General features: G+C 44.9%; 1 protein-coding gene across 3 annotated transcripts in view; it reads right to left on the bottom strand.

The window, feature by feature from the left end:
* The window catches only part of LOC138304339 (myelin-oligodendrocyte glycoprotein-like), a 153,450-nt gene extending 144,155 nt beyond the window's left edge, over positions 1-9,295 (bottom strand). The window contains exon 1 of one of the 3 annotated variants that reach the window (XM_069244306.1): positions 9,040-9,295. The gene's annotated coding sequence lies outside the window, so the exon portion shown is untranslated. The remainder of the gene's footprint in view (positions 1-9,039) is intronic. The other 2 variants (XM_069244305.1, XM_069244304.1) reach the window with 2 other exon arrangements.
* Positions 9,296-12,102: the final 2,807 nt, after the last annotated feature.

Raw genomic sequence — 12,102 nt, 5'->3', positions numbered from 1 at the left:
CCAGTATGACTCCTTCCTCCTAAGGGCTAATTCCCTATTTCCACCACGGGGGTTAACTGCACAATGGTCAAAACCAAAAAATGTAAATGTTTTATATTTAGCCTGTGCTTGGCATATCTTCATATGAAAAGCTATAGGGTAGCGCTCGTCCTGTAAATTAATTGCCCTCCAGTGTTCGGAGATTCTGACCTTTAACGGACGTATCGTACTGCCTATGTATATCTTGTCACATTTACATATAATCATATATACCACAAACTTCGTATTGCAGTCTATATGCGATTTAATAGGCACTAGATTACCAATAGAATCCACAAATTCCTTCTTGGGCTGCCAAGCCCATTTGCATACTGTGCATGAACCACATTTAAAAAAGCCTAGATTGCGCTTCCCTAGCCAATCTAACTCCTTTCTTTCCAGTGGGTAACTAGCACTCAATATATTATTAAGGGTATTACCCCTTCTATATACAACATCAGGTCTATTACCAATGTACTTCTTGAGTACATCATCCTGAGTTAATATTGGCCAGTATTTTTTCATACTCCTAATCAGTCTCTTAGACTTCTCTGTGTAGTCTAAAATAATCCTAATCTTCTGATCCTTACCTATTACTCGGGTGTCACCCTCTTGTACATCCTGACCTAGTGTCTGTCTGCGTGAAATTTTCTTCACTTTCTGCATAGATTTCCTAATAATATTTTCGGAATATCCCCTAGCTAAAAATCTCCGTCCCATATTGTCAATTTCCTCAAGGAAGTCACTATTATTACTACAATTTCTTCTTGCTCTAATCATTTCTCCAAACGGTATCGCCTCAATCTGATGCTGTGGATGAGCACTGGTAGAATGTAATATATTGTTACATGAAGTCGGTTTACGATACAATCTACTCTCTATTTTATTATCATCGACGAACAGTTCAACGCCCAAAAATTCCAACCGTGTCTCACTGTATTTATATGTGAACTGGATATTCACGTCATTACTATTAAGATATTTACAAAATTCTTCCAGTGTACCAACATCTCCTGTCCATAACATAAAACAATCATCGATGTATCGTCCCCAATATAGAATATGGGTGTGCCATTTCGCTGCATTTGGGCCCCATATCCAAATTTCCTCAAACCACCCCATAAACAGGTTAGCATATGAGGGGGAGAATTTTGATCCCATGGCTACACCCTGTTTTTGTTTGTACCAATCATTTTTAAATAAAAAATAGTTATTATTGAGTATGAACTCTATCATACTAATTATCATCTTCGTATGTTCCATCAGACTGGCAGATCTCTTATACAGAACATGTTCTATTGCTTGAATGCCAAATTTATGTTATATACTCGTATACAGTGCCACTACATCTAGGGTGACCATCATCATACCTGTATCCCATTGTATATCCGAGAGTATACTTAGTATATGTTTTGTGTCTTTAATATAGGAAGGTAGATTTTGAACAAAGGATTGTAAGAAAGTGTCTACAAATTCCGACAATCTTTCTGTAGGACCACCCACACCCGAGACTATTGGTCTTCCAGGTGGAAATACAGATTGTTTATGAATCTTAGGTAGCGTGTATATACAAGGATATTTAGGACGATACACCTGAAGATATAAATATTCATCCTCATCCAGTAGTTCCTTCTCTCTCCAAATCTTCAGCATATTATTTATAGCCCTGGTCATAGTGTTAATGGGATTGGAGACTATCCTCTCATAGCAATTTTCATCATTTAGTTGTGTATATATCTCCTGCTCATAATCTTTACGGTTCAAGATCACTATATTTCCACCCTTATCCGCTCTTTTAATAATCACAGTTTCATCCAGTCTCAGAGATTTTAATACATTAAATTCCTCTTTATTCAAATTTGGTGTGTGCATATATATCCTTTTCCTATCTTCTCTGTTCAGGTCTGCCCATACCATTTTGTAAAATGTTTCTATATTGCTATCCAATGCTAATCTAGGTACCCAAGTTGATCTTTGTTTCAGACCACTGGTGACATGTATATTCGATGATAAATTCAAATCTTGTAATACAGTGGAAATCGTTGTAGGATATTCTTCATAATCAGTAATTGTCATTAGTGCCACTGTATCATGTATATCCTGAATAGACAAACCACTAAGTACCGTTTTTTTTATGTGAGATTTGTTCAGTATCCTTATTATGTAGCTCAAAGTATTTTTTTATTTTTAGTTTTCTAATAAACTTATACAAATCTATCTTAGATTTACATATATCTCCAACTGCTGATGGACAGAAACCTAAACCTCTATTCAGAAGACCAATCATATCTGGAGATAATGGTTTGTCTGACAAATGTACCACATTATTCTCCGAATCCTTTATACATTGTATATTTTTTTGTCCCATGACCTCGTTTTCATTCCTGAGCGAGATTCGCTTTTTTCCTCCTCTTTTCCCTCTTCTTGTCTTCCTGTTCTGTTTTTCTTTAGATTTAATTCCCAATTGCCTTGCTTTATTCTCTTCAATTCTTGTAAAAAACCCACTCCTTGTGTGTCTGAACCCACACGTATGTCTCCACCCTCTATATCACTAATATCTGTAGCCAGACTACTCCTAGAGGTGGATGATGATTCCACTGAGGTACTGGATTCAACTGTCAGGGTTGTGTGCTTAATCAAATGATCATATTTGCGTGAGAATGTGGATATTTATGAACATTTGGGATTCAAACTGTGCAACTGGGAAGCAACAACAATTTATTGTGTCAATTTAACGCCTGCTCTGAGCAGGCTTTACATTTTTGATGCAGTGAAGGCGTAGAAGGAGGCAGTGAAATCTTGTAGAATGCCTGCCTTGCATACCTTTTACAGGGGAACGCCTACCTTACATACATTATACCTGGAGCAGGCATAATGTGGTGCAAGGCTTTACAAACTGGTGCAATGGACCACAGTTTCAAAATGTGGTGCACTGCAGGGGACTGCTTAGCGCCACTGATGAAACTGACAGAATTTTTTGTGTCGCTCAAGCGCCTGCAGAAACGTTTATGGCTATTACTAATAATGACGGGCTGCAAGTGGATTAAGGATGCATTGATGCTTCACCTTCATTTGAGACCATAAACCTGGAGAGTGTGATGTCAGTTGCTGGGCTGCTTGAACAGTCCTTGAGATGGCTCACGTCCATGCACTCACTCGAAGATGGACATTGTCTTACAGTGGGTCTGTGGCCATTCTATGGGTTTTTACCCTCAGCAGCTCTGTTAGTGATGGCACTGAAGCCTCCTTTTGGAATTGGTTATATGCCCCACTCTGTACCATGCTGAGATCTGTAAGCCGTAAGGGTAGGTTTTCGATATCATGCAGATCATACACAGTTGCACCTGAGGCACCAGGGGACATTAGGAGAGCAAGGTAAGGACTTATTTACTATTTGGGCAAATCTTGGAGTGGAATCGCCAACTGAACTCTGTCTTGATGGAGCACACACAGATATTTTTTTTATTTTAGAATCTCCCTGGGTGCCATCCAGCAGAGAGAAAGAGACGTAGATACTGCTCTGTGGTGTCACGATATGCTGCACCTTACAGGTTTTTGTGGACCATAACCTAAATATGGAACCTTGCACCATCACAGTGATCTCTTTAGCTGATTCTGGTAGCTGTGAAAAGTACAGGCATTGGCAAAGTCAATAGGTCTCGCCTATGCAAGAGCTATTGGCTTTGGCAATGTGTTTTAGCCATGTTTTTTACCAATGTGGCTGATGTTCAGCATGGCTAAAAGTTAGTGGTGTAGAGTGGGGTGGGGTAGTTTGGGGTAGAGTGGAGTGGGGTAGATTGAGGTGGAGTAGAGTAGATTGGACTGGGATAGATAAGAGTGGAGAGGAGTTGGATAGATTTCAGTGATGTTTGGGGTGGGGTAAATTGTTATGTAGTCGGGTAAATTGGACTGGGCTATATTGGAGTGGAGTCGGGTAGGCTGGAGTGGAGCAGATAGCAATAGGTTGGAGTGAGGTGGAGTGCATGGATTGGAGTGGAGTCTGGTAGACTGGATTGGAGTGGGATGTGTTGGGGCACACTAGAGTGGTTAGATTGAGTGGAGTGGGGTAGATTGGAGTGGAGTAGATTTGAGTAAAGTAGGGTAGATTGGAGAGGAGTGGGGTAGATTGGGGTGGATTGGGGTAGACTGTAGTGGAGTGGGGTAGATGGGAGTAGATTTGGGTAGATTGGAGTGAAGTAGATAGGAGTAGGCTGAAGTGAGGTGCAGTGGGGTACATTGGAGTGGAGTCTAGTAGACTGGAGTAGAGTGGGCTGGATTGGGGTAGATTGGAGTGGGGTGGATTGTGGTAGATGGAAGTGAGGTAGACTGGAGTGGATTAGAGGAGTGGGGGTAGACTGTTGTAGATTGGAACAGAATGGTGTAGATTTGGTGGAGTACAGTGGACTGGGGTAGATTGGTGTAGGGTGGGGTTAACTAAGTTAGGTTGAGTGGAGTGGGGTAGATTGGAGTGGAATAGATTACAGTGGAGTGCAGTAGATTGGAGTGGAGTGGAGTAAATTGGGGTGGAGTGGGGTAGATCATAAAGGAGTGTGGTAGATTGGAGTGGGGTGGGCGCTGAAGGAGGGTAGACTGGATTGGGGTAGATAGGGAGGAGTGTTTTGGGGTAAACAGGATTGGGGTAGACTGGAGTGAAGTGGTGTTGCTTGTGGCGGGGTAGATTATAGCAACGTGGACTGGAGCACACTGGAGTAGATTGCAGAGAAATGTAAAAGATTGGAGTGGAGTGGGGTAGATTAGAGTGGAGTAATGGGAGTAGAGTAGAGAGGTGAGTTGTGTCATTTTTTATGTAGATAGGTAAGTGGGCTACTGCTTTTGACACTGAGATCATTTTCTTACTTCCTGTTCTAAGTTGAAATTCTTCTAACATAGCACTGTGATCTAGCATCAAAGAGATGCATGCAAACTGCAAGTCATGGTTTTAGATACATATTGTATTCTTTCTCGATCTGTTGTTACTCTAGATTGCAAAGAAGGGTTCCTTTGGGAAGCAAATCGGTCTCTTTAGTATAGGCAATCTCAACCACTGTGCTACGTTGTATATCCTGACTTTGTGTTTCTCCCAACCAGTCACTCTTAAGATATAGGCCCTCATTAAGAGTCTGGCAGTCTTAAGCCCCCCAGACTCGTCGTGGTGGTCCAAACACCACATTACGACCGTGGCAGAGCTGCCACTGTCCAACCGCCAACACCGGCAGGTTCCCGCTAGTCGACAGTCTGGCGGTATCGGCGGTTGTAATCTGCCAGCCTTTTCATGGCGATTGGACCGCCATGGAAAGGCTGGCGGAATGGGAGCCCCCTGGCAACCCCTGCACTGCCCATGTACTTGGCCTGGGCAGTGCAGGGGCCCCATGGACAGCCCTGTCGAGTTTTCCACTCCCCAAATCACGGGCAGTGTTAAGTGTGAAGGGTGCTGCTGCACCCGCTGCACCCCCACTTTGCCGCCAGCTCGATTATGAGCAGGTGTCAATGTTAAGGCCCTGTTTCCCACTTAGCTGACGGGCAGAAACCCAGTAATAGGGTCAGCGGTATTTTGGCCGCACTGGTGGTCAGATGGCAGTACAAGTTTGGCGGGCAGCGGAAACTCATAATAAGGGCCATTATGTCTACAAGTTTGAATGGTATGTGATTCCTACACACTTTACAACCATCATTGTCTTATTTTAAATTTCCTGGAGATTTACTTACAAACGTGTATGATTTATTGTGTCTCTCTGTGTGATGTAGAGCACTCTGAAGCCCTGCACTGGGAAGATTAGTGCTATAAAATAATTAATTTTTTTAAATGCCTTTAAAACATTAATTGTGTAATTAACTAAACACAGATAAATCTTTCTTTCTTACCGTGCATGTACATCTCTTACACAGGAGGTTCAACAAAGTTAAAAACCTGTCTCTAAATCAAAGTTTCTCTAACGTACTTGTGAAGTGATAAGATGGGTGCCTTTGTATCCTTGGCAGCTAGGTGTTAGACACCAGTTGGCTCTCAGCCAAGATGATAGTCGAACAAAAGAAGGAAAGATGACCTTTTAAATCAGCCTTTGTTTTAGAGCTGGTTGGTAGTAAAAATAATTAAGCCCCCCTCACTCTCTGTAGATTGCTGCTCTGAACAGAAAGCTAGCAATGACAGCAGGACAAATTCTGCATTTTTTTCTAGGGATCTGGCCCAGAAATAACTGTTCAAACCCAGTTCCGACTGGTTCCCCCTACTTTCCAGCACTGATGCTTGAAACCCAAAAGCCATTTCTGTGGCCAGGGATCGTTGAAATGGGCATCCTTTGGGAGGAGAGGGGATTCAGAATGACATCTCATCCTTGGTTTTCCCAGTTAGTGGTGCGTGACACATGGGCCAGGAGTTAGTGATAAGTTAGGGGCAGATGAAAGGTGTGGCTTAGCTAGGATTTAGGTTTAGGTCAGGGCAAAGGCTTGCCTTTTCCTGCCAGATTCTTCACTAATTTAGTGTTTGGAGCAGCCTCACCTGTTATCCCCCCTTCCCATCCTGTAGATGTAGTTCTTGATTTGGGATAGGGGAGTGCTGGGATTGTAGTTGTTTTGGGAGAGGAGATTTCTGTTTCATCATTTAGGACTGTGCAGGTTGTCTTTGATACTTCAGGTCCGAGAGCTCTCATTGTGTTTGCCGCACTATGAGGTTGAGAACAATAAGGGGAGATTTTGAATCAGTATTGATTGTGTTACATTCTTATTGAGCTGTCGTATCCAGCTCAGGGGGAGCGGAGGAAGTATTTTGTAATTCAGGTATTTGCATGCATTGGATGAAACAAAGGAAGGATGGGTGGCAAGAGGAAGCAGTGGGAAAGGGTGGTGAGTTGGTGTGGTGATTGATTTACACTGGCTATTGATGGAGTTGGTTGTTTGTAGTTGTTTGGGCCATTGAGAGGTTTGTGAGTTGGAGTGTTAAGAATTTGCTACATATCAGTGAGAAATAACTTTATTTTGCTTATCTAATATCACGTGGTGGCCTACGGACCTGTCCTATTAGAAAGGTCTTTTGGCCTTAATTTGCGTGGGCTGTGGTTACTGCGACGTCTCGCCTGATGGGTGTGGCAGGTAGCAGTATGGTCTGCAGTTTCTCTGCATCATCACGTTTGATGATACGTCCAAAGTGGCGTAACGAAACTTGAGAACCCTTCTGCAAGTACATGAAGGGACCCCAGACCGGAGCACTCAGGCCAGGGTCCCACCACCCATGCACAATGTACTGTGCTGAGGAGCCCCCTGGAGCTCAGGCCGACTCCACGCACCGCAGGGGCTAATGTTACACCATTGTATGGTCCCCAAGCCATACACCTCCGCGTCCCCAAACATACAAAATAACCATGAATGAATTTCCACTTACGTGGTGCAGATCTGCTTTTGTTGCCCAGAAAGTGAAAGTGACAGAGCAGTCTTGCTGTTCTCAGTTACCATTACACATTGTTCTGTAAGAGGGCAACTGAAGAGTGGTGCCAGCTAGCTGTAAGTGTATACAAACCCTACCACCGTCCCACTTTCTGTTGATCAAATCCCCCAGGGGTGTGTCGGTGCCACACTTGCCCTGCGAACCTCCTTCCTCTGGCATAGGGGTCTTCAAACTGCGGCGCCTCAAGTAATCGGGGGGGGGGGGGGGACACCAGGCTCTGGCCAAAAGAAGCATTATGCAGATAACAATGCTTTGTTTTAAGCAGAGAAGAATTTATTGCATTTTTAAAAAGCTAACAGAATGTAACCGTAATGTTTAAATAAGCCTAGACTTATTTAAACATTGCCAATTTATTAGAAAAATTGTGAAAAATTCTGATGGGGTGCGATGATTTTCTTTTTCCACCTAGGGGCCATGTCATTAAAAAGTTTGAAAACCACTGATCTAGCACCTCCATCCTAGAGAGCCTGAAAGCAAATGAGAAAACACAGGAGCACTGCGAGTCCGATGCTGTCTTGAGTTTATTCCCTGGAAGCTGCTATGAGAAAGGAACAGACTTATCCAGTTTAAAGTCTGACACGTGTCAGGTAACATAGGAACATGAAAGTTCCGCCTTCGCCTCGGGCCCACCCACTTAAAACAGGGGCTTTAAACACTGCTGCTCTACCCCCACCCGTTTCCCAGCACAAAAAAACTTTTCTAAGGCACACAAATGCCAAAAATGCATTTTTTTTTTTACCAGCACTGGATAAAATGTACTGCCCCATACACAAGTTTAAGACTTAGGGGCATATTTGCAAACATTTCACCTAATGTAGCGGAGAAAGATAAGTTGGGTCCCTGGGTTGAACCGGAGAGAGTAGAACTGTGCCATATTTTCAAAAAAATGGCGCAGTTTTCCTCTCTTCCTGGGCTAGCAGCAAGAAAGGTAGCTTATGCCAAAGGTACCTTATGCCATAGTGCATGGGTGCATGTTGTGGTCAAGATAGTTTTTCTGCAGGAAGGGGTACTTTCTTGCACGAAAACTATCTTTGGAGGCTTTTTCCTCTTTGCATGTGTGCTGCGGAATACAGCCCGCATACAAAGAAGAAATTTATTCTCCTGACTCCACACTCGGGAAGGCCCACCATTTTGGCACAAGCCCATGGCAACATATGTTTCAAAACATGAGTTTGCGTCAAAATCCACGGGTCGATTCACAGGAATGCCCAAACACCACCCATCGAAAGCCTCCCTGCCACAAGGAAACACAAGGCAGCGCTATGTGATGCGTTAATTAAAAAAAAAAAAAAAAGTCAAGTAAATCGACAGTTGCGCGGCTTTAAATACAAAAGTTGCTGTGTCTATAAAAAGTCAGTCAACCCTGACGCAATACCCTTGCGACCTTGGGCCCAGCTCGTAAGATCACAAATGCAAAGCTATCTCTGGCGCGGAAGATGCCGTGACACTAGGGACCAAGGTCTTGAGGGTCCCCACGCATCCCAATTATGGATATTTTTAGCTACTCCGCACGGGATAATGGGGCCCACTTCCATGCGTGCTTTGGGCCTATGGTAATAGCACCCGACACCACTGGCACTTACCTGGAGAGTGCTGAGCGATTATGAAGTGCGCTCGTCCCCTCAGGCCTCCGCTGGAGTGACGCCTCGCTCCTCTCCTCACGATTGTTAGCGGCAATTCGTTCCACTTCTGGTCGGAATCAGGTTCGGAATAGGTTTTGTTCGTTGTTAGGCAAATGTTTGTGCAACGCAGTATTATCGTTGCTCTATTTATTTATTTTGTTTCACAATATTTCCCAATTTAGGAAGTGCGGTAACCAGAATATTGCCACAGGTGTTTAGTCGGGAGGGGCGGGGCCAGTAAAGCCCTAGCTTCCTCAAGGATAAAAACAGCGCTTCTCTGTTTGAAAATAATTCTGAAGCTCCAATATGGAGTACAATTTGTAACGACAGTTAAATACAACTGTGAATATTCATCAACAGCCCCCCTACATATATAAAGTGATATTGTTTCTTTGATGATTTAATTAGGGGGTTTTGCATAGTGCCTTTACAAACGACCTCCCAGCACTCCAAACCCGGGACATGATCCTTGAGTTGAGTGTGAGAAGTGATAGTCCCCTGGCAGCATAGATGCCCAAAAGCGCCACTGTAAGAAGACGTTTTTAGTTCTTTCCTGAATTAACAGTAACTGTCTTTGCACAATTCATTCCCTAGCCTGGAACCCTCTGCAAAGTTTCCTCCACGTCTCTTCTGACTCAACCTGCTTTGATGCAATTAAGTGGCACATTTAGATCTAAGGATTTCTGGCTAACACACAGAAGTACTTTCCAAGAGAGATTCCAAGGAGAAACAAGCATTGGCAAAGCAAAATAGGTTTAGCCTAAACAAGAGCTATTGGCATTGGAAATGTATTTTTGCCATGTTGTACACCATTGTTTCTGCTGTTCAGCATGGCTAAAAGTTAGTGTCATGGAGTGTCGCAGAGAGGAGTGGGGCAGTAGTGTATTGTAGAGTGGATTTGCTGGAGTAGAGTGTCATAGAGCAGGGTGAGTAGAGTGTCAGAGTTGAGTAGAGGATAGTAGAGAGCAGTAGCAGAGTGTCATAGTGTGCAGTAGGGTGGAGTGGGGTAGAGTGGGTGTGAATTAAGGAGTGGGGTGAATTGGAGTGGGTGGACTGGATGGGGTTGATTGGAGGGGGGTAGATTGAAATAGGGTGAGATGGATTGGGCTGGGGTGGGCTGGGCTGGAGTGGGTGGATTAGATTGGATTGGAGTGGGTGGATTAGATTGGATTGGGGTGGGTGGATTGGAGTGATGAGACTGGGGTGGGCGGATTGGATTGGAGTAAAGTGGAGTGGATTAGAGTGGGGTGGATTAGAGTGGGGTGGATTAGAGTGGGGTGGGTGGAGTGGATTGAAGTGGATGGATTGGAGTGATAGGTTTGCAGTGGGGTGGATTGGATTGGAATAGGCTGAATTGGATGGGATTGGACTGGAGTGTTGTGTATTGGAGTGTGGTAGATTGGAGTGGGGTGGGCTGGATGGATTGGAGTGTAGTAGATTGAACTGGGGTGTGGGTGGATTGGGTGGAGTGGACGGAACTGGGGTGGAGTGGACTGAGTGGGGTGGGTAGGAGTAGAGTGGGGTTGGTTGGAGTAGAGTGAGGTGAGTGAAGTGGGGTGGATTGCAGAGGGGAGGACTGTATCGGAGTGTGGTGGATTGAAATAGGGTGGGTCAGATTGAATTGGGGAGGTGAACTGGACGGGTGGATTGGATGGATTGGAGTGGAGTGTGGTGAACTAAACTCAGGTGGGGCGGATTGGAGTGAGGTGGATTGCATTGAGGCGGGTGGGGTAGATTGGAGTAGGGAGGATTGAGTCGGGAGAATTCGATTAAGTGGGTGGATTTGAGTGGGTTGGTTTGGAGTGGGGTAGACTGGATGGAGTGGGGTGGACTGGATGGAGTAGGGTGGATTGGAGTGGGGTTGACTGGATTGGGTTAGGTGGACTGGAGTGGGTGGATTAGAGTGAAGGGACTGATTGGGGTGGATTGGATTGGGTGGACTGGAGTGCATTGGGATGGGTAGATTAGATAGGGTAAATTGGATTGGAGTGGTGTGATCTGGGTGGGGTGGATTAGATTTGGGTAAAGTGGATTGGATTGGGGTGGATTGGATTGGGGTGGACTGGGTTGTATAGAGGTGGGTTGCATTGAAGTGGGGTGGATTGGACTGGACTGGAATGGGGAGGAGTTTTGGAGTGGACTGGATTTGATGGGGTGGATTGGATTGGATAGGGATGGGTAAGGATTGGAGTGGACTGGATTGGAGTGGGGTGGATGCTAGTGGATTGGAGTGTGGTGTATAGAACGGGAGCAGATTTGATTGGAGTGGGGTGGAGTGAGTTAGATTGGGGTGTGGTGGATTGGAGTGGGTGAATTGGAGTGGAGTGGATTGGTGTGGAATGGATTGGAGTGGGGTGGATTTGAGTGGGGTGGATTAAGGTGGTTTGTAATGGGGTGGATTACGGTGAACTGTATTGAACTGGAGTGGGATGGATTGGACTGGCTTGGGGTGGATTTAGGTGGATTGGAGTGGGATGGATTGGAGTGGGGAGGGTGGATTGGAGTGGGGTGCAGTGGATTTGTTTGGAGTGTGGCAGATTGTACTGGACTGGAATGGGGTGAATTGGAGTGGCATGGGTTGGGATGGGTTGGATTGGACTGGGCGGGTTGGATTGGAATTGGGTGAGTTAGATTGAAATGGGGTAGGTTATATTGGAATGGGTAGATTAGACTGGTTGAATTGACTGATGTGAGGTGGATTAGAGAGGGGTGGATTGGACTGGAGTGGCGTTGATTGGATTGGTGTGGGGTGGAATGGGTTGGAGTGGGGTGGATTGTGGTGTATTGGATTAGAGTGGGGAGGATTAGATTGGAGTGGGGTAGATTGGATTGGGCTGGATTGGAGTACGGTGGACTGTGGAGTGGGGTGGCTTCGGTTTGATTGGATTAATGAGGGGTGGATTGGAGTGGGTTGTGTTGCGGTGGACTGGAGAGGGGGGAATTGGAGAGTGGTGGATAGGACTGGAGTGGGCTCCAGTGGATTAGGCTGGATTGGAGAAGGGTGGATTGTTTTGGATTGGAGTG

The sequence above is a fragment of the Pleurodeles waltl genome, chromosome 7 (genome assembly GCF_031143425.1).
Source record: "Pleurodeles waltl isolate 20211129_DDA chromosome 7, aPleWal1.hap1.20221129, whole genome shotgun sequence".
Lineage (NCBI taxonomy): Eukaryota > Metazoa > Chordata > Amphibia > Caudata > Salamandridae > Pleurodeles > Pleurodeles waltl.
Note: the sequence above shows the minus strand (reverse complement) of the source record. Positions and strands in the feature narration are given on the sequence as shown.